Source organism: Vombatus ursinus, unplaced genomic scaffold (assembly GCF_900497805.2).
Source record: "Vombatus ursinus unplaced genomic scaffold, bare-nosed wombat genome assembly UNPS02014789.1, whole genome shotgun sequence".
Classification (NCBI taxonomy): domain Eukaryota; kingdom Metazoa; phylum Chordata; class Mammalia; order Diprotodontia; family Vombatidae; genus Vombatus; species Vombatus ursinus.
In genome coordinates, this window is record NW_020954567.1 from 19,102,235 (window position 1) to 19,121,733 (window position 19,499).

Here is a 19,499-nt window from a genome sequence, read left to right on the forward strand (position 1 = left end):
GCCCCCCCCCCCCCAAGGTTATCAGCTGCTTAATTAGATATTGGAGAAAAGTTTATAACAAAAGCCAGGAAACAGGGTTAATTTTAGTAAAACCTGAACCAGCTTCCAGATTCCAAGAACGGTGAACATCATGGAGATTTCATTTCTTCAACAAACATTAAGCACCTCTGTATGCAGAGCACTAAAGACAGGGTGATATGTTTCAACGGAACATGTACAAAAGACGTAAATGGAATAGAGTGGTGCAAAGTGTAAAACGAGGCTTATATGGGAAAATTATTGGATCAAGGAAGGGTTCAAGTAGAAGATGGCATATGATTTGAGATTCAAAGGAGGGGCAGAGATTTATAGACAGGGAAAGATAAGAATTTACAGGCATAAAACAGGAAAATAGTAGCGTGTGTTTGGGGGACAAAATGGTCTCGCTGGGCTCTTGCATAGAGAATGAAATAAGTACTCAGAGATAAGCCTGGCAAAGCGGAGTGGTCTTGAATGCCAGAAAAGGACTTTGAACTTTACTTAGTAGACGTAGGGAGCCATTGACGATTTGGGAACAGAACGCACCACAGCTTACTGCTCACAATAAAGATTAGTCCGGTAGTGAGACAGCTTCAGTACTGGGTCTCCGGCTCGAAGCAGCTGGCACTTCCCAACATCCACCTCCCGAGATCGGCTCGGCTCGGCTCGGCTCGGCCTAGTCCCCGGATGAAATCAGCTTCTCCTCTCCCTGCCGCCGCCGCCAGCCCCCTCCACTCTGCCTTCCCCGCTACGGACCGGACCGCAAGGACTACACTTCCCGGCACGCCTCGCGGCACCTTCCTTCGCCGTCGCTGCTGCCAGCCTCTCCCAGAATGCTTCGCGCCTCGCCTTTCCCCCTTCTGGCAGAAGTACTTGGACGACGACGACGACGATCCCTCGCACGGTAGTGGATTCTTCTCGAGCTTGGGGCACGGCAACCAAAACCCGGAGTAGGACTCCTGAAGACACCGCCTCCCCCGTGGGGAAGAAGCCTCCTATCTGTTAGGGCCGTTTGGAAGAGAAGGAGCGTCTCGGGGAGTCGGGGATGTTGGGGAAAGGAGGGATTAAAGGTGGACTTAAGGCAGGAAATACTCAACCCCTGCCGGGGAGGCCTTTGAGCCTGAAGAGTTTGAGGGGAGGAAGCGGGCCTGGCCGAGCAAAGTCAGGGCTTGCCTGGGCGTCCTGGGTGGACCATCGACCCTCCCTTTGGGGAGGGGAGGGCTCTGATGCAAGGAGAGAGGGATTGTGTAGTGTTCTCCCTGTGGTGGGCACAGATGCCTTTAAAAAGACCGACACGGATGACGAAAAACCCATAAAGACCAAAGAAGTGTACCAACAAGCCTGGCACCGTGAAGAACCCACAATCCGAAGACTTGTAGGCTGTGGGTTGCTAATTACTCACCATCCGGGGCACTGAAGTGCTAGCCGGACCCCGCAGATTCCAGACACATCTAGGACATCCCCAAAGCGGGACTGCACAGATCTATTGGGCCTTTGAATAGCTTCTGCAGCTGGATTGGAGATGATTGGCCCCACTCATATTGTGATTTCAGTCCCGATTCCAAACTACTGGCCTCAGCTTGTGAGAGTGGCCTGGGCGGTCTGGTCTGTCCCTAGTGGTAGCCTCCTGCACCCCTTATAGTACTGATGTACTAGCACTTCCCACCCCAATTCCACTGTTTCCTTGGACAAGAAAGATGGCAACTTAGCCTCTTGTGCTGCTGATGGATCTGTGAAACTGTGGAGTCTAGCGAGTGCTAAGCCTGTGGCAGATATTGAAGGCAGTGCAGTACATAGTGGTGGGTGATGGGGCATCCCTCAGGACATTTTCAGGGCACCATCTACTATGACCGTTCATGGCACCTATGGGACTTGGAGGCCTAGGAAGAGATTCTACACCTGGAGAGCCACAGTATGAGCATGTGTAACATTGCCTTCCACCAGGATGGTCCTTTGGCTGGTGCTGGGAGACTTTATCCATTTAGTTGTGTCTGGGACTTGTGCACAGGATGATGAATCCTAGAGGGTTACCTGAAGGAGATTTATAGGATCAGCTTCCCCCCAAATGGATACCATATTGCAACTGGCAGTGGTGACATCACACACAAAGTGTGGGACCTGTAGCAATGCTTTGCATTTGAAAATACTCCTAAATCTTACATGTCTGTTTTCCATGAGTTACCTTCCTATACAGATGTAGTAGAAAGAGTACGTAATTGGCCAGTTTGCCAAAAGGAGCCAATCAGGAGCCTGCAGTGAGCTAAAACTCTTGCTCACTCCCAGATGCCTTTGCTAGTGTTTGCTGGCTGACCTTGCTGAACTGTGCACCTCAAACCAGCTTAAACCAGCCTTGTAGTCGACTGTTGCTGCAAAACATCCTGCTTCTGTGTCCCACCTGTTCCTGGAAAAGACTATCCGCTCTCCACACTAACCCTTCCCAAACGGTCCATTTGTGATTTTCAAGCATAAATTGCCCCTGTCTCTCCTAGGCTGTGAGCTCCATGTGCTTTTGTACCTGGTTGCCCCAGCATGTATATCTAACCTCTTTCCCTTTTAATAAATAATTTTGTTTTGTTTCCTCCAACTCAACAAGAACTCTATATTTGAGGGATGGGTTTTCACGGTTGACACATCTACACCATTTTTATCCACCAGAATTTGGTGACTGAAGTCAAATTTGAGCCTATCCATGAGACCTTCTTGCTCTCATGGCTTGACAACACGGCCAAGATCTGGATGTACCCTGGATGGTCCCCATTGAAGACCCTGGCTGGCCATGGGGGAAAAGTGATGGGCCTAGACATTTTCTCTAATCCTCAGTTCATAGCCACCTATTCTTATAAGAGGACCTTCAAACTCTGGGATGGCTGAATAGACCAGACCAATTCATGGACCTGAGTCTATAACTCAGATGTCTGCTCCTGAGTCTTCCATTTCCTGCGAAGTTGGTCAGAAGAAGGGAATCAGTGTGGAGTGTAGTAAGTTAAACGTTGCCACTCACTGTGTGTAGTAGGGGTATGTTTGCCCCAAGGCAGCCAGTCCAGTTCCCCAACTGGTCCTGGGCTATTCCACCCTAACTTTCAGGGGCCTTGCAATGGACTTTGTTGATGTTACAATTTATTTTATTTCTGCTATAGTGGATTCTTCCTTGTCATCTTCTGTTTGTGTGCCCTATCTCATTCTCTATGCCCCCTGGATTATGGTTCCTTTTTTCCCTTAACAGAACCTCCATCATGGACCCCGAAGCCTGGCCCTCCAGGTCATGGTCCTGTACTATAGTTGGAAGTGACCTCCAAGATCAAGTGGCTGGACTGATCTGTCCTTTCCCTGAGAATTAAAGGATGAACCAGAAAAAACACAGAAAACTTACCAGGGACTTACCAGTCAAGGAAAGTCATCCTTTTCCTTTTGAAGTCACATGGAATGCTGAAAAAAGTTACGACTAAAAATTTGCCTGGGAATTCTGTCTTCCATGCTTGTTCCCATTTGGCTGTAGATCTGGGTATTCTTTTTGTATCCCCCCCCCCCAAGCAGGGGGTTGTGTCAGGAATGAATAGTAATAAAAAGATAACCAATGAAACTCCCCCCCCCAAAAAAGATAGCTATTTTAATAGTCCATTAGGGTTTTGATGAGGACCTGTAGTAGGCTGGTAAAATGGGAGAGGATAGATTGGAAAAACATTCTAGAGGAATCAGTATTAAGTAAATTTGGATTTGAGAGGTGAAGGAGAAGAATCATTCAAATATACCACCAATTACATAGGAGACTAGATGAATGGGAGTGTCACTCCAGATAGAAGTGAAGTCAGAACAAGAAGCACATTAAGGAGAAAAGGCACTGGACTTGAAGTTAGAGGACCTATCTCCAAATTTCACCATTACTTACTACCTCTATGACAAATTACTTCACCTCTCCAGGTCTTAGCGCTCTCATAGAAAATGAGGAAGTTGGATTACATGCTGTCTAAGGGGACTTCCAGTTTTAAATCCTCTGATGCTAAGATTATTTTGGGCATGCTTGCATTGCTAGTGGGACTTTCCAGACCATGCCCACAGCATCCCACAGATGATCATCCTGGATTCTGCCCTGGGGGCCCCAAAGCTTTCATCTTATTGTGTGAGAAAAACTAGACCTCTACCATTACTTCCTGACCATTTCCAAACCACCTTGTCACATATCTCTCAACCCCCTCTTGTGTCAAGCTCTCCTTTACATGTTGTCATCTCCAATTAAAATACAAGCTCCTTGAAGGAATTCTTGCTTGTTTGTATCGGGTGTTGCAAAACAGCCAGTGAAAGTTTAATCTACTAAAGCTCAAAACTGCACTAAGACTTTGGGGATAACATTTATGTAGTCTCCTGATGCCAGGCACTGTGTAAAATGCTTTACAAATATTGTCTCATTTGATCCTCACAACAACCATGGAAGGTAGGTACTATTATTATCCCCGTTTCACAGGTAAGGAAAGTAAGGCAAACTGAGGTTAAGTAACTTGCCTAAGGTCACACAGTAAGTGCCAGATGCTGGATTTGAACTCGTCTTTCTGACTCCAAACCCGTTGCATCACCAGCTGCCTCCTAATGAAGTGAGCAGTTCACACGGATCCGTGTTATTTGCTTTGTATTTATATCCTCAGTATTTAGCAAGGTGCCTGGAAGATAGTATATACTCAGTAAATGCTTTATTCATTCATGTCCTGTAAGCAGTTGGAAACATAGGTCTAGAGCTCAAAAGAAAAGTCAGTGTTGAAGACAGATTTCACAGTCATCTGTGTTAAAGTAGTTGAAACTATGGGAGTAAATGAGGTTACCAAGGGAGAGAAGATAAAGAGAGGAGACTAGATCAAAGATAGAACTTTGGGGAACTCCAACCTTAAAGTGTTGAAAAGAGGTTACTAGCAAAGGAAAAGCAGTTAGAGAACCATAAAAGACAACCAGGAGAGTGTAGAGTCTCTGAAATCAAGGGAGTAGGAGTGGTCAGTAAAGTTTAATGCTCCAAAAAGAGCAAGGATGAAGAGTGAAAGAGACCGCTTGCTGGATTTAGAAATTGAGTCATTGAAGGAACGTTGTCTGGCAATGCTTAATAAATGCTTGTTGACTTTGTGGTCTTTGAGAGAACAGTTTTAGTAGAGTGGTGGGAGGTGGAGAATCGAGTATCAGGGTTTTGATGAGAGGTGTGGTTAGAAAGGGGAGGAATCATATTGTGTAGATATCTTTATTCAGAAGTTTAGCTGTGTACAAGAGGAGAGAGATGAGACGAGTTGATGGAGATATAAAGGTCAAGGTATTAGGATTTTTTTTAGGATTTGGGAGATGACCGTATTTATAGGCAATTTGGAAGGAACTAGTGACCAGAGATTGAAAATGCATGAAGAAGGGGGAGTGAGAGATTGAGCAAAGTCCTGGAAAAAAGGCGGGTCAAAAGTTGAGCAAAGGGTTACAAAAGTGCAGGTTAAAGGATTTAGTGAGAAGTAGGGATACTTCTTTGATCACTGGGCTCACAGCATGACTTTGTAGGGTCGTAGAGTCCTAGATCTACAGCTGGAAAGACTTCAGACCCCTCATTTTATATGAGAAAACTAAAACCAGTGGAGGTTAATTGACTTAGCCAAGGTCCCACAAGCAGAACTAGATGTGGAGCTCGCACGCATTCATGGCATCATGCTGCTTCCAAGGAAAGGAGTGAGGTAAAGAGCTGGTGCGTTCTTGAGTCATTTTTAAGGTGCCTGGAATGACCATCCCCAGCAAAGACAACGTCAAGGGACGAGCTCGGTGGTGAGAGTAGAGGCAGGAAAAGAACACCTGGCTTTGCGTGGGGCGAGGAGAAAGAAGACTAGAAAGCCCATAGGCAACCCTGAGAAAGGCACTCCTTACTTCAGCTCCACTTCCTGTAAGGCATCGCTGGCGTGCTCCACGAGTGTGATGCTGGGTAAGGTAGGGGGAAAGAACAGGTGCCTTCAGATTCCTTAAAGTGGAAAGAAAGCTGAATTTGAAGACAAACGATCTAGGTTCAAATCCTTGCTCTGCTTCTTACTCCCTATATGACCTTGGGTTTGTCAACTTCTCTGGGCCTCAGTTTCCTCAATATAAAATTAGAGGTTTGGACCAGATGTCCTCAAAGGTCCCCTCCATCCTTAAATCTGTGGTCCTATAATCATCTTTATCTTCCCAGAACGGTAGGACTCAAGTTTTTACCAGAGGGATTATTTTTGAATGAATGAGAATACAAAGGAAAAGTATGCTCTCTCATTCTGATGCATCAATAAAACTTAATAGATGCAGATCCCTTTTTTCTTTGCCAGCTAAGGATGTTTCCTAACCTTTTCTCAGCCTATTTAATAAACAAACAAAAACCCTTTGCTTTTTTTTTTAAGGTTTGGATGGCAGATTCTGTCTTAAGTCTTGTGTAGGATGCTTGAAGACAGAATCTTCCAGAGTTGTTATGAATGATGATTCCTTTGGCTGTTGCAGACAGTATTTATATTGCAGGAATTGTAAATAGAAGTGCTTGGGCTTTAAATGGCCTGTCAGAAAGCATTTGGTGCTGGCACGATGAGATTAGATGATAGCTCTTTCAGCCTAAAAAAGCGCTTTGGAAGAGGCTGCCAAGTGCTAGGTATTGCTCAGAAAGAACTGAAAAGATCACTTTCCATTTGGCAATTTTTCTCTGCATTTCTGCTCCATCCTTTTATGAGATTCAAATCAAATAGAGTGCGGCTGCCAGGCCCCCTTGGAAATTTATTTTTGTTCAGGACAGATTGTGTAGAGGTTCCATTTCTTGCTTTCACAACTGTGGGTTTTTTTTTAACTACAGGTTTTAAAAGACCTTTAAAAAGCCCTGAAAATGATAAATGTTGGAGGGGATATGGGAAAACTGGGACACTAAAGCACTGTTGGTGGAGTTGTGAACTGATCCAACCATTCTGGAGAGCAATTTGGAACTATGCCCAAAAGGCTATAAAATGGTGCATGCCCTTTGATCCAGTAATTGCCACTACTACGTCTGTATCCCAAAGAAATTTTTAAAAAAAAGGGGGGGGGGTGGGAAGGACCTATTTAAACAAAAATATTTATAGCAGCTCTTTTTGTGGTGGCAAAGAATTGGAAATTGAGGGGATGCCTATAAACTGGGGAATTGGGGAACAAATTGTGGTAATACGATTGAAAAGGAATATTATTGTGCTATAAGAAATGACAAGCAGGATGATTTCAGAAAAACCTGGAAAGACTTACATGAACTGATACAGAGTGAATTGAGCAGAACCAAGAGAACATTGTACACAATTACAGCAATATTGTACAACAAACAACTATGAATGACTTAGCTATTCTCAGCATTACAAAGATCCAAAACAATCCCAAAGGACTTAAGATGAAAAATAGTATCCACCTCCAGACAAAGAAGTGATGATGCCTGAATACAGACCAAAGCTTTCTCTCTCTCTTATTTTCTTTCTTTCCTTTTTTTCTTCCTTCCTTCCTTTTCAAGTTTTCGTCCACATAACTAATATGGAAATATGCTTTACATGTATAACTTATATCAGGTTGCTTACTGTCTTAGGGAGGGAAAAATAGAATTTGGAACTCAAAACTTGAAAAAAATGTTAAAATTGTTTTTACATGTATTTGGGGGGAAAACAAACACAGTGCCTTGCACATAGTAGGCACTTAATAAATGCTAGTTGTCTGACTGACTCTACCAAACTTTACAAATAAGTTAAAAGGCACAAATTTTTCCTGACTACATCCTGGTAGATATACTTAAAAGCAGTTAATAGACCAAAATGAAATCACTCTGAGGAAGAGTGGAAGAGAAGGAAGAGATCTGGATAATCCCCAGATAAAATAATCAGTTTCTGGGTAACTGAGAGTTAGCCATGGTGTTTTTTCTTTTCTAAGTTACTAGATTTCCCTTACCCCAACAGCACATTTCCCAGATCAATAAAACATATAAATAAATAGTTAATAGACAATGTTAAAACAAGCTAATTTTTTCACTTTCTTTTTAAATATTTATTTATTTTTAGTTTTCAACATTCACTTTTACAAGATTTTGAATTTTAAATTTTCTCCCCTCCTTCCTCTCCCCCCTCCCCAAGACAGCATGCAATCTGATATAGACCATACATGTACAATCATATTAAACTTATTTCCATATTAGTCATGTTGTAAAAAAGAATTCGAATCAAAGGGAAAAACCATGAGAAATGAAAAAAAAAGGAAAAATAGTGTATTCCAATCTGCATTCAGACTCCATAGTTCTTTCTCTGGATGTGTATAGCATTTTGCATCATGGAATTGTCTTAGATCATTGCATTGCTGTGAAGAGCTAAGTCTATCAAAGTTGGTTATTGCACAGTGATAAAACAAGATAATTAATGAGATAATAAGAGCACTTAGCTGACCTTTATGAGTTCAAATCACCAGTCCCAGATAAACAACAACCTAGGGTATGAAAAAGAACTGGGAATTGTGATTCCTGAGCCACTGCCAGTATTCTTTGAAAGATCATGAAAGATGGGAAAGATGTCCTGCAAAACGGAGAAAGGTAAATGTTCTGATTTTCAAAAAAGGGAAGGGAGTGGTATCTGCAAACTATAGTCTAGGAACTTTGACTTTTTAGAAAAGTTCTAGAATATATTGTAATAAAGGTTTGTAAACATCTGGAAAATGAAGTGATGATAGCATTAAATAGCAAAAAATAGCATCAAAGGGAAGGGTGTAGATATAGTTTACCTAATTATTAACAAAGTCTTTGCTATTTTCATGCTAGATGAGGGCTTGACTTGACACCTCCAGCCCTGAGAAAGGAGACCTTTGCCCCACTCATCCTCCCCACATGGCTGTCCCCACACACTGTCTCCACTGGTCTCCTGTCTGTGTCTATGTCATATCCCCAGGTATCTGCTTCCCCATTCCCCTCAACCCCAACATCATGCTCTTGCTTCTCGGTCACCACCCTGGCCCTCGTGTGTCCTTGAATAGTGTGCTGACCCCTCCTTCCACAGGCCCTTGCCCCATTCCTGCTTCCCTCTCTCCCTCCCTTCCTCATGTCAGGCAAATTCAAATGACTAAAATTACATAGAGGTTTGTGGAAGGGTCCATTTAGGTAAAGCAAGACCTGTCTATAATAATTGAGGTGAATTTGAGAAAGATTGAATGACCAGACCCAAAGAGGAGTCATTAATGGCTTGATTTTAGTCTGAAAAAACATCTTCCCTGGTGTGCCCCAGGAATCTGTGCCTGGTCTTATCCTAGACCTGGATGAAGGTGTAAATGGTATGCATGCTAAATATGCTAATGACAATGAGGCAGCTAGGTGGCACAGTGGATAGAGCACCGGCCCTGAAGTCAGGAGGACCTGAGTTCAAATGTGGCCTCAGACCAAACACTTGACATGTACTAGCTGTGTGACCCTGGGCAAGTCACTTAACCCCAATTGCCTAATAAATAAATAAATAAATAAATACGCTAATGACAAAAGTTCAGGAAACATAGCTAATACAATGGATGTCAGGACAAAAGAAAAAATGTCTAACAGGCTAGAACAATGAGAAAGATCTAATAAGATTTAGGAGGGATAATGTAATATTCCAATTTTACTCAATAACATTCTAAGTAAAATAGTAGGAATTAAATTTAATGATTGAATAGGGATAAATAAGTCTTACATTTGGGTTAAAAAAAACTTTACTAGTACAAGATAGGCAAGATATAGCTATACCACAGTTCATCTGTAAAAGATCTAAGTAATTTAGTGCATTAAATGCTCAGTATGGATTAGCAGTGTGATATGGTAACCAAAAATCCAATATTAACTTAGACTATAACAGAAAAGACAGAGCTTCTGGGAATTGAAGGATGATAGTACTGCTGTATTCTGCCTTAGTCAAACAACACCTGGAGTGGTTCATTTCTTGGCACCATATTTTAGGAAGGAGTTTGGCCATCTGGAGTGTGTCCAGAGGAGAATGATCAAGGTGGCTAAGGGCTTTGACAAAGATCGTACCATATGATAATTGTTTGAAAGAACTAGGAATGATAGCCTAGAGATGAGAAGTTTGAGGGGAAACATTCTCAATTTCAGGTATGTGAAGACCTGTCATGTCAGAGAAGGATTACACTTTTTGTGTCCAGTCACAGTGGATAATAGAAAAGTTATTGTTTGTCCTTTGTTCTTAATCTTGACAAGGACCAATGGCATCACAAGGGTGATGTCTTGACTTTCAAGTGGATTGGATATGAGTAGGACAGAGGTACACAGAGTCATCAGCCTCCCTCTTTCCTCCAGTCCTCAGAATCCAGTAGCAAGTAGATTTCAGCTCAAAGTAAGGAAAAACTTCCATACAATTAGGCCTATCCAAAGATGGAATGAGCTGTCTCACCAAATACAGACAGTTCTCGCTTTCCATAGGGTGAATTTGCCTGCAAATGTGGGGAAGGCAGGAAAGAGGCTGTGGGCCCATGGAAGGAGGGCCCACACATGCTTCAAGGACACATGGGGGCCGAGGACAGAGAAGCAAGAGCAGGAGGAGAAACATGCCTGCCCAGAACCAAGAGGAAGGATACATGGGAGGCAGACATGGACACAGACAGGAGATGATAGGTGACACATGGGGCCGGGTACAGCACATGGGAGGACGGATGGAAGATAGAGATGCTAGGGCAGGATACACCAGAGTGTAGGCTGAGCAGGGCAAAGATCTTCTCTCTCCAGGCCCAGAGTTCTGAAGCCAGTCTCCAGTCCTACGTAGGTAGCGACGGTCTCTGCACGTGTCTGTTTTTCTGCTTTCACTTGGAAGTTTGTTTTTTTTTTTTTAGGGTTTTAAAAAAGTTTTGTTTGGGGAGAAGTGGGAGGCTACCTAGTGCTGAGTGGAGGGGTAGGAACAGGGACAGAGAGCGCACAGTTCTGTACAGTAAAAGTTAACATGGGTGGGTTTTTGTTTTAGACTGCAGATTTCTTTTAAAATTCTTTCTGTAAAGCGATTTTATAATGTGAAGTTACATAAAGCAAAAACTCTTTGTATTGTGTTATCTCACAGTCAAAGGGTTCAAGAAAATGCTGAATGATCACTTACCAAGAATGTCGTAGAAAAGATACTTAGTCAGGTACAGGTTAAACTGGATTGCCTCTGAAGTCCCTTCTAATACTGAGATTATGTGAACATGTGAGATCTCCTCCATTTAAAGACATGAAACCCAATTTTCCAACATAACACACATTTCTCAGACCAAACACATGTCACCAGCTATTTCCTGTTATTCAAGAATAGAGCAATTATTCTATTCATTTTTGAGGAGAAAGAATCAGATTGGGCTGTTGGCCCTTTGACCGTTAGCTAAAATGCAATGGTTCACTGTCTTTCCTTCTGTGTAGCCTCTCAGAGGTACCTCTTACCTCTCTTATTCTTCTAATAAGGTTATTTCTCTTACATTAGAATTATTTTCTGAAAGAAATTAGATTTCAAACACTACTTAGCATATTCTACTTTGTAATTATTTGTTATCTTAAAATATTTGGCTCTTTCCCCCAAATAGACTGAAACCTACTTGAGGTCACAGTCCATATCTTAAACTTTTCTATGACCCTCATATCACCTAGGACAGTGCTGGACACATAGTTAGACACAGGAAATATTAGATTTATTGTGATCGATAATATGTGATCAGACAATCACATTTGTTGAAATTTAAGATAAGTACCAATAATAACAATAAGAACTGTTAATGGGCACCTAGGTGGCGCAGTGGATAGAGCACCAGCCCTGGAGTCAAGAGGACCTGAGTTCAAATCTGACCTCAGACCAAACACCTGATTACTAGCTGTGTGACCCTGGGCAAGTCACTTAACCCCAGTTGCCTTAAAAAAAATTGAAAATGAATGTTGAAAACTATCTTTTGGGGCAGCTAGGTGGCTCAGTGAATAGAGCTCTGGCCTTATAGTCAAGAGGACCTGAGTTCAAATCCAGCCTCAGACACTGAACCCTTACTAGCTGTCTGACCTTGGGCAAATTACTTAACCCCAATTGCCTCACCAAAAAAAGCAAAAAACAAAAAACAAAAAAACCCCTAAAACTGTTAATACAACAGCTCCCACCTTGGGGGACCTTCAACAAATCTCTATGGGAAGAGAAGACATACATACTCATTCAATTAAACTCAGCATTTATAAATTTCCTAATAGGGGTAAGGCATTTTGCTAGATTTTGGTGTAACAAAGTGAGGGAAAATATCATCCCTGACCACAAAGAGCTTACATTTTACTCGAATGAGTTAAGTGGTCTAGACTAGCCTCTTCCTGTCTGTAGGGCACAAAGAAACATTCCGTCACCCACACATCTCCTCACCTGGCCACCTCCTGCCTGCAGGGGACCTAGAAAGACACCTTTTCACAGTGCTATCAATGCCTTATCTCCTGGTCTGGCCTGTTCCTGCCTGTCTAGACCTGAAAAAAAGGCATTCTACTGTGCTACCTCTACTGATCCCCTCCCCGAGTGGCCTAACACCTTTGACCCTCAGACCAAGCTTCTGAGGATGTTGAAAAACCATCTCAGGTCATTCTTCAATGATTAACAAATTCCCACCCAGTCATACGCTCCCCTTCCTAGGGCCCTCCCTTGGCCCTTGTCATTATTCAAACCTGTTCTCTGCTGCCATTTCCCTTATTCTCATCCTCCTCAAGCTAATCCTGCCTATGTCCTCTTCTAATACTACCCATTCACCCCTTCTACTGTGCTCACTGGAGCGCTTGCTCCGTGAGTGGTGGGACTGGCTTCCATTTTACATCTTTTCCTTTCCCACTCCTTCCCATCTTCTGTGTCTCACTGAGACCTGGCTTCTACCTGATGACACCTTCCTTGATACCAGCACCATGGCCACTTCCAGGCACTCCCTCTACCACCATCTACCACCAGTAACTTCTCCTTTGATGTTCACTCAATCCATATCTACCACCCAATCAAAATTCTGTTAGTTATCGTATATTGACCTCCAGGGTACTGACCTTCTTTCCTCAATGAATTCTGTGCCTGGCTCACAATCTTCTTATCTCCAACTCCTGCTCTCGTGCTAGGTGACAACAACTTACATATTGATACTCCATCAAACACCCTAAACTCCCATTTCGTCAACTTACTCATTTCTCATGACCTCCTCCACCCCACCTCAGCTACACACAGAGATGGTCATTCCTTGATCTTGCATCACCCACTAATATACCACTTTCACATTCATGAACTCTGAGGTTCCCTTACTGTTGTCATTCACCTTCTCCTATGCCTCATAACCCCAAGTTCTATTCTTTTTCCTCACCATGACCTTTAATTGCTCAAGCCCTCAGGTCTTTCCTAGGCCATCACCACTACAGTTGGTTACACTCTCCTTTCCCCATCTTGATTCCCTTGGTGAACCAGTTCAACTCTGTACTGTCCTCTTGAGTCTCTTGTCCCCTTATCTTATAGCTGATCTTGCCCTGCCAGCCCAAGGCCTTGGATCACTTCCACTACCTGTGCTTTCACTCCTCATATGCTGTTGAATAAAGCTGGAGAAAATCACAAAACTGTTCTGACTAGGTCCACTACAAATTTATGTTACATAATCTCAACTGGGCCTTTCCTGCTGCAACGCAATCCTTTTACACTTCACTAAGCAATTCACTATCCCACTTACTAGAGTGGCTTTTCCAAACCTTTCATACCTCCTCAAACCTCTCATAACTCCCCTTGACCCCTACGCTCTCAGCTGAGGACTTTGCCTCAGATTTCACTAAAGTGAGGCCATTCAATGAGAGTTCTTCTTCTCCCCTCCTCATTGCACTTCATTCAAAGGCCCTCTGCCCTTATCTCCTCCTTTACCCTTGTCTCACATGAAGAAATGTCTCTTCTTCTAACCAAGGAAAATCATCCTATATGCACAAATGATCCTATTGCATCCTGTCTTCCCCAGCAGATTGCCCCTTTCTATGATCCCCCATTCTCATTTGTCTTAATCTCTCCCTGTCTACTGGCTGCTTCCCTACTACCTACAAATGTGCCTGTGTCTCCCCATCCTCAAAAAACCCTCGTTTGATCCCTCCATCCCCGTTATTGTCTCATATCTTTCCAGTCCTTGTGGAGACCATCTATAATAGGTCCCTCCACATCCTTTTCTCTCATTCTCTTCTTACCTCTCTACAAACTGGCTTCTGACTTCATTATTCAGTCAAAACTACTTTCTCCAAAGTGACCAGTGATCTCTTAATTGCTGGGTCTAATGGCTTTTTCTCAATCCTCATCCTTCTTGACCTCTCTGCAGCCTTTAACATTGCTGATCGCCCTCTCCTCCTTGATGGTCTCTTCTCTTTAGGCTCCCATGACATTGTTCTCTCCTGGTTCTTCTCTTACCTATAGGACTCTATAGGACTCCTCGCTCTCCTTTCTTGGCTCTTTGAACTGGTGAGATCTACTCACAGTGGGTATCCCCAAGGGATCCGTCCTGTGGCTTCTTTTCTTCTTCTTCTTTACCATTTTACTTGGTGATCTTAGCTCCTATGGATTCAGTTATTATCTCTATGCTTATGATTCTCCAAATCTACCTATCCAGCCCTAACTTCTCCTTATCTCTAGTCTTGCATCTTCAATGTGAACATGTCAAACTGAATGTCTTGTAGACATATTAAATCAACATGCCCAAAATTGAACTCATTGCTTTTCCCCCAAGTCATCATCTCTTTCTAACTTCCAGATTACTGTCTAGGGCATCACCAACCTCTGAGTTATTCAGGCTCACAACCTAGTGCCATCTTTCACTCTTCACTCTCACTGCCCATATCCAATCACTTGACAAATCTTGTTATTTCTACCTTTGCCACATCTCTCGCAAAGGTCCCCTTCTCTCCTCTGACACTGCCCCCATCCTGAGGTAGGCCCTTATCAGTTCACACCTGGAATATTGCAATAGCCTTCTGGTTGTTTTCCCTGCCTCAAGTCTCTCCCCACTACAATTCAGCCTCCACTCAGCTGTCAAATTGATATTCCTAAAGCACAGGTCTCACCATATCACAGCCCTCCCCCTAATTAATAAACTCCAGGGATTTCCTGTCACCTTCAAGATCAAATATGAAATCCTCTGTTAGCATTCAGAGCCCCTTGCAACCTGGCCCCCTCCTACCTTTCCAGTCTTTTTATATCTTATGTGCTCTGGGATCCAATGACACTGAACTCCTTGCTATTCTTCTTACAAGATACTCCATTTCTTGACTCCGTGTATTTTTTATTTTAAAAGGAAAGTGGAATTTATTAAAAAATATTTATTATTTATTTTAAAACTTTTTTTCTTTTTAAATTTTGAGCTCCAGATTCTCTCCCTGTCTCCCACTCTTGCCCCAGTCATGGAGAAGGCAAACAATATATCAGTTATATGTGTGAAATCATGTGAAACATATTTTCATATTAGCCATATTTCAAAAAAAGAAAAAAAACAAAGAAAGCAAGAAAATTCTACTTCAACTTGCACTCAGAGTTCAACAGTTCTCTCTCTATAGGTAATAGCATTTCTTTTTTTTTTCCTTTGGTGAGGCAATTGGGGTTAAGTGACTTGCTCAAGGTCACACAACTAGTAAGTATCAAGTGTCTAAAGCCAGATTTGAACTCAGGTCCTCCTGACTCCAGGGCCAGTGCTACATCCACTGTGCCAACTCACTACCTCCAATAGCATTTCTTCTTAATGAGGCTTTTGGAATTGTCTTGGATCACTGTATTGATCAGAATAGCTAAGTTTTTCACAGTTGAGTATCATTACATTGCTGCTACTGTGCACAATGACCTCCTACTTCTTCTCATTTCACTTTGCGTCAGTTCATATAGGTCTGACCATGTTTCTTCTGATACTACACCCCCTGTCATTTCTTATAGTACAATAGTACTCCACCAGAATCATGAATGCCACAACTTGTTCAGCCATTCCACAATTGATGAGCCTCCCCTCAGTTTCCAATTCTTTGCCACCACAAAAAGAGCTGCTATAAATATTTTTGTAATGTAGGTCCTTTTCCTTTTCCTTTGATCTCTTTGAGGTACAAACCTAGTGGTGGTATTGCTGGATCAAAGGGTATAACCCTCTGGACATAGTTCCAGATTGTTCTCCAGAATGATTGCAGCACTTCACTACTCCACCAACAGTACATTAATGAACCTATTTTCTCTCATCCCCTCCAGCATTTGTCATTTCTGATAGGTGTGAGGTGGTATCTTAGAGCTGTTTTAATTTGCCTTTCTCTCATCAATAGTGATTTAGAGCATTTTTTCATATGACAAGAGATAACTTTGAATTCTCCTTCTGAAAACTGCCTGTTCGTATCTTTTGACCATTTATCAATTGGGGAATGGCTCTTATTTTTATAAATTTGACTCAGTTCCCTATATATCTGAGAAGCGAGGCTTTTATCAGAGAGACTTGCTGTAAATTTTTAAAATATTATTTCATTATGGTACCTTTTAGCAAAATGTAGTTTTCCTGATTATCTCTTTCAGTTAGGTTGGTTTTTGCTTTTGCTTTGTCTGAGATCATGAGTGTCACCCCTGCCCTTTTCTCTTCAGCTGAAGCATAACAGATTCTGCTCCAGCTCTTCATTTTACCTCTGTGTGTGTCTTTCTGTCCCAAGTGTGTCTCTTATACACGACATATTGTTGGATTCTGATTTTTAATCCGTTCTGCTATCTGGTTCCGTTCTATGGGTTAGCTCATCCCACTCATATTCAGTTAGGATCATTAAATATGAATTTCCCTCCATCCTGTTTTCCTCTGTTTATCCTTCTCTCTCTCTTTTGTCCTGTCCCTCCTCAAAAGTCTGTCTTGCTTCTGACCACTGCTTCCCCCAATCTGCCCTCCCTTTTATCACCCCCCAATATCTTTTATCCTCTTTTCCTCTCATCTCCCTATTGGGTAAGATAGATTGCTATACACAACAGTGTGTATGTGCGTATTCTTCCCTTTTTGAACCAATTCCAATGAGAGTGAGGTTCAAACATTGCCCAGTACTGCCCCATTTCTCCCTCCACTATAAAAGCTGTTCTTTGCTTGCCTCTTTTATGTGAGGAAATTTGCCCCATTCTACCTCTCTCTTTCTCCTTCTCCCAGTGCATCCCTCTTTCTCACCTCTACGTTCTTTTTTTGGATATTATCCCAACATAATCGACTCACACCTGTCCCCCTTGTCTATACAGACTCCTGACTATATACATATGTATATATATATATATATATACATATGTATATATATATACACACACACACACATATATACGTACATACATATATACACACATACACAATATATATCTATATATACACGTATATATACATTAGATAAGTACAACTTTGAATCTCCCCCTGCTGGCTTCTATAAAATATTACAGTACATTTACTGCTATCATCTTCCTTTCTGCCCCATCCACAATTCTTCACTATTCCCTTCTGTGCTTGGCTTTTAGTTATTATTTGATTTTTTTTGTGAAAATTTTTATATATTTTTCAAATTATATATAAAAGCAATTTTAACTTCCATTTTTAAAATTGTTTGAATTTTTTACCTTTGCAAAAGTTAAAAAAAAATGATCTTCATAGTCTATCTCCTATAAGGATGAGGCTGATAGCAAAGGGGCTGGGAACAAGGAGGTGGAGGAAAGAGGAGATGTGCTTTTTCTGATGCTTTCTGGGGGCCCTGCTTGTGCTTTTCAATTCTGCTGCTGTCAAGCTCCATTAGGAGATTTAGGCATCATCCTGCTACCTCTGAGGCCTGGCCTCCCACTGGCCCCAGCTGAAATGAGGTCAGCACCAGGGCTCTGTAACCAGGAAAATTGATAGAGATCTTAATACAGCCCTGGTTCACCTCACTGTCCTCTGGAGCTATTCCCCTTTCACCTCATACAGGGTCCTTACCCTCCCCATATCCATCCGTCTCTGTCATGAGGCCATTGGGTTGTAGAGCTTATAGGTATTACAGTGTAGCTTTTGTGACAGGGTTAAAATTTATTACTAGAGGACCAAGGCTCAGCCTCTGACATAGCTTTGTTGGAACACTCAGTGGAAAAGACTAGTAAAAATCAGTATGTTGCAAATGAAATGGAAAAACAATCAAGTGCCTACTATGTGTTAAGTACTGTAGTAATAAGTGAAGATACAAATAGGAAACTAGACAGTCCCCTAGCTCAAGGAGCTTACATTCTAATTGCAAGACAACACAAAGAGATGGCTGGTGGCACAGTGGATAGAGTGCTGGATGTGGAGTGAGGAAGCCTGAGTTCAAATCTGGCCTCAGACATCTACTACCTCTGCGACCCTGGGCAATTCATTTAACCTCTGTTTGTCTCAGTTTCCTCAATTGAAAATGGGGGTTATAACAGCACCTATCTTGAAGGGTTATTGTGAGAATCAAATGAGAAAATAAATGCTATTTCCTCTCCCTCAACCCATGACAGTTCAGATCTTTGCAGATGGCCCAGCAGTACTTAGGGTGTAGCAGAGAAAGCAATGGGGAAGATGATGAAGACTTGAGGAGCAATGTCAGGACAGGTGGGTCTCAGAGTCAGAGTGCACTGGGGTATGGAATACCTCCAGCAGAAGTAGGGATATAAGGGCCATCTAGTGGACAATGGGCATCCAATGCTTGGTTGGAATTAGGCAATGGGGTACTGAGAGTTGGGTGGAGGAACGGATTGGTCTGTTGCTCCACTCAGCCCTGGCAAGTGGTGCTAGTCTGTCTTGTTTGCTACTTGTTCACAGGCTAATGGGGAAAGGATAGCGGAAAGTCCCCAGCGCCCTGCCTTGGTGCCAGTGGTGGTGGCTGATTTTGGCCACTCATTTTCCTATTGTCAAACCAATAAATAAGGATATGTTAACACTAATTTTTTTTTTGTAATGAAGGAAGAACAGTTAGCAAGATCACGAATTGTTTCCTTTTCTCTTTCTATACCCAAAGCTAATGGTTTAAGTAAGAGACTGTGCTGTGCTCAAAGCTATTAGGCATAACATTTTATGAGGTGATCCTAGTTGTCTGATATGTCCAAGCCATGTGAAATTAAAACAAGTTTGTAAATTTTAGTTCAGTAAGCACAAGATATTATGCTAAAGCTAAATGTACTCTTATTTATTACTCTCTGTAATTAGCCTGGAAGAGGTAGTAGATGGAGATCTTGGGGCAGAGTTTGACAAGTACTAGCTGTGTGACCCTAAGCAACTTACTTAACTTCTCAGTGCCCCATCCCCCAAAATTATCTTAAACAGTAAATTGCAGAATAGGTATTGATCTGCATTTGTAAGCTCTCTAGACCAATGATGTCTCAGGTCTGGTCCTAGACAGACAGATAGACAGACAGACAGATAGATGGATGGATGGGATGGATGGATAAATGGATAGCCTTAGCAATACAAGCCAAAACAGAAACTGATTTTGTGAATGTACTAATGGTTTTGTCAAACTTAATATTATTCTCTGACATTTGCTA

The 19,499-nt window shown here is 42.3% G+C and overlaps 1 pseudogene; it reads left to right on the forward strand.

Annotated features, from left to right (window-relative positions):
* Positions 1 to 416: 416 nt before the first annotated feature.
* On the forward strand, positions 417 to 2,889 carry LOC114047544 (annotated as a pseudogene).
* The last annotated feature ends 16,610 nt before the right edge of the window (positions 2,890 to 19,499 follow it).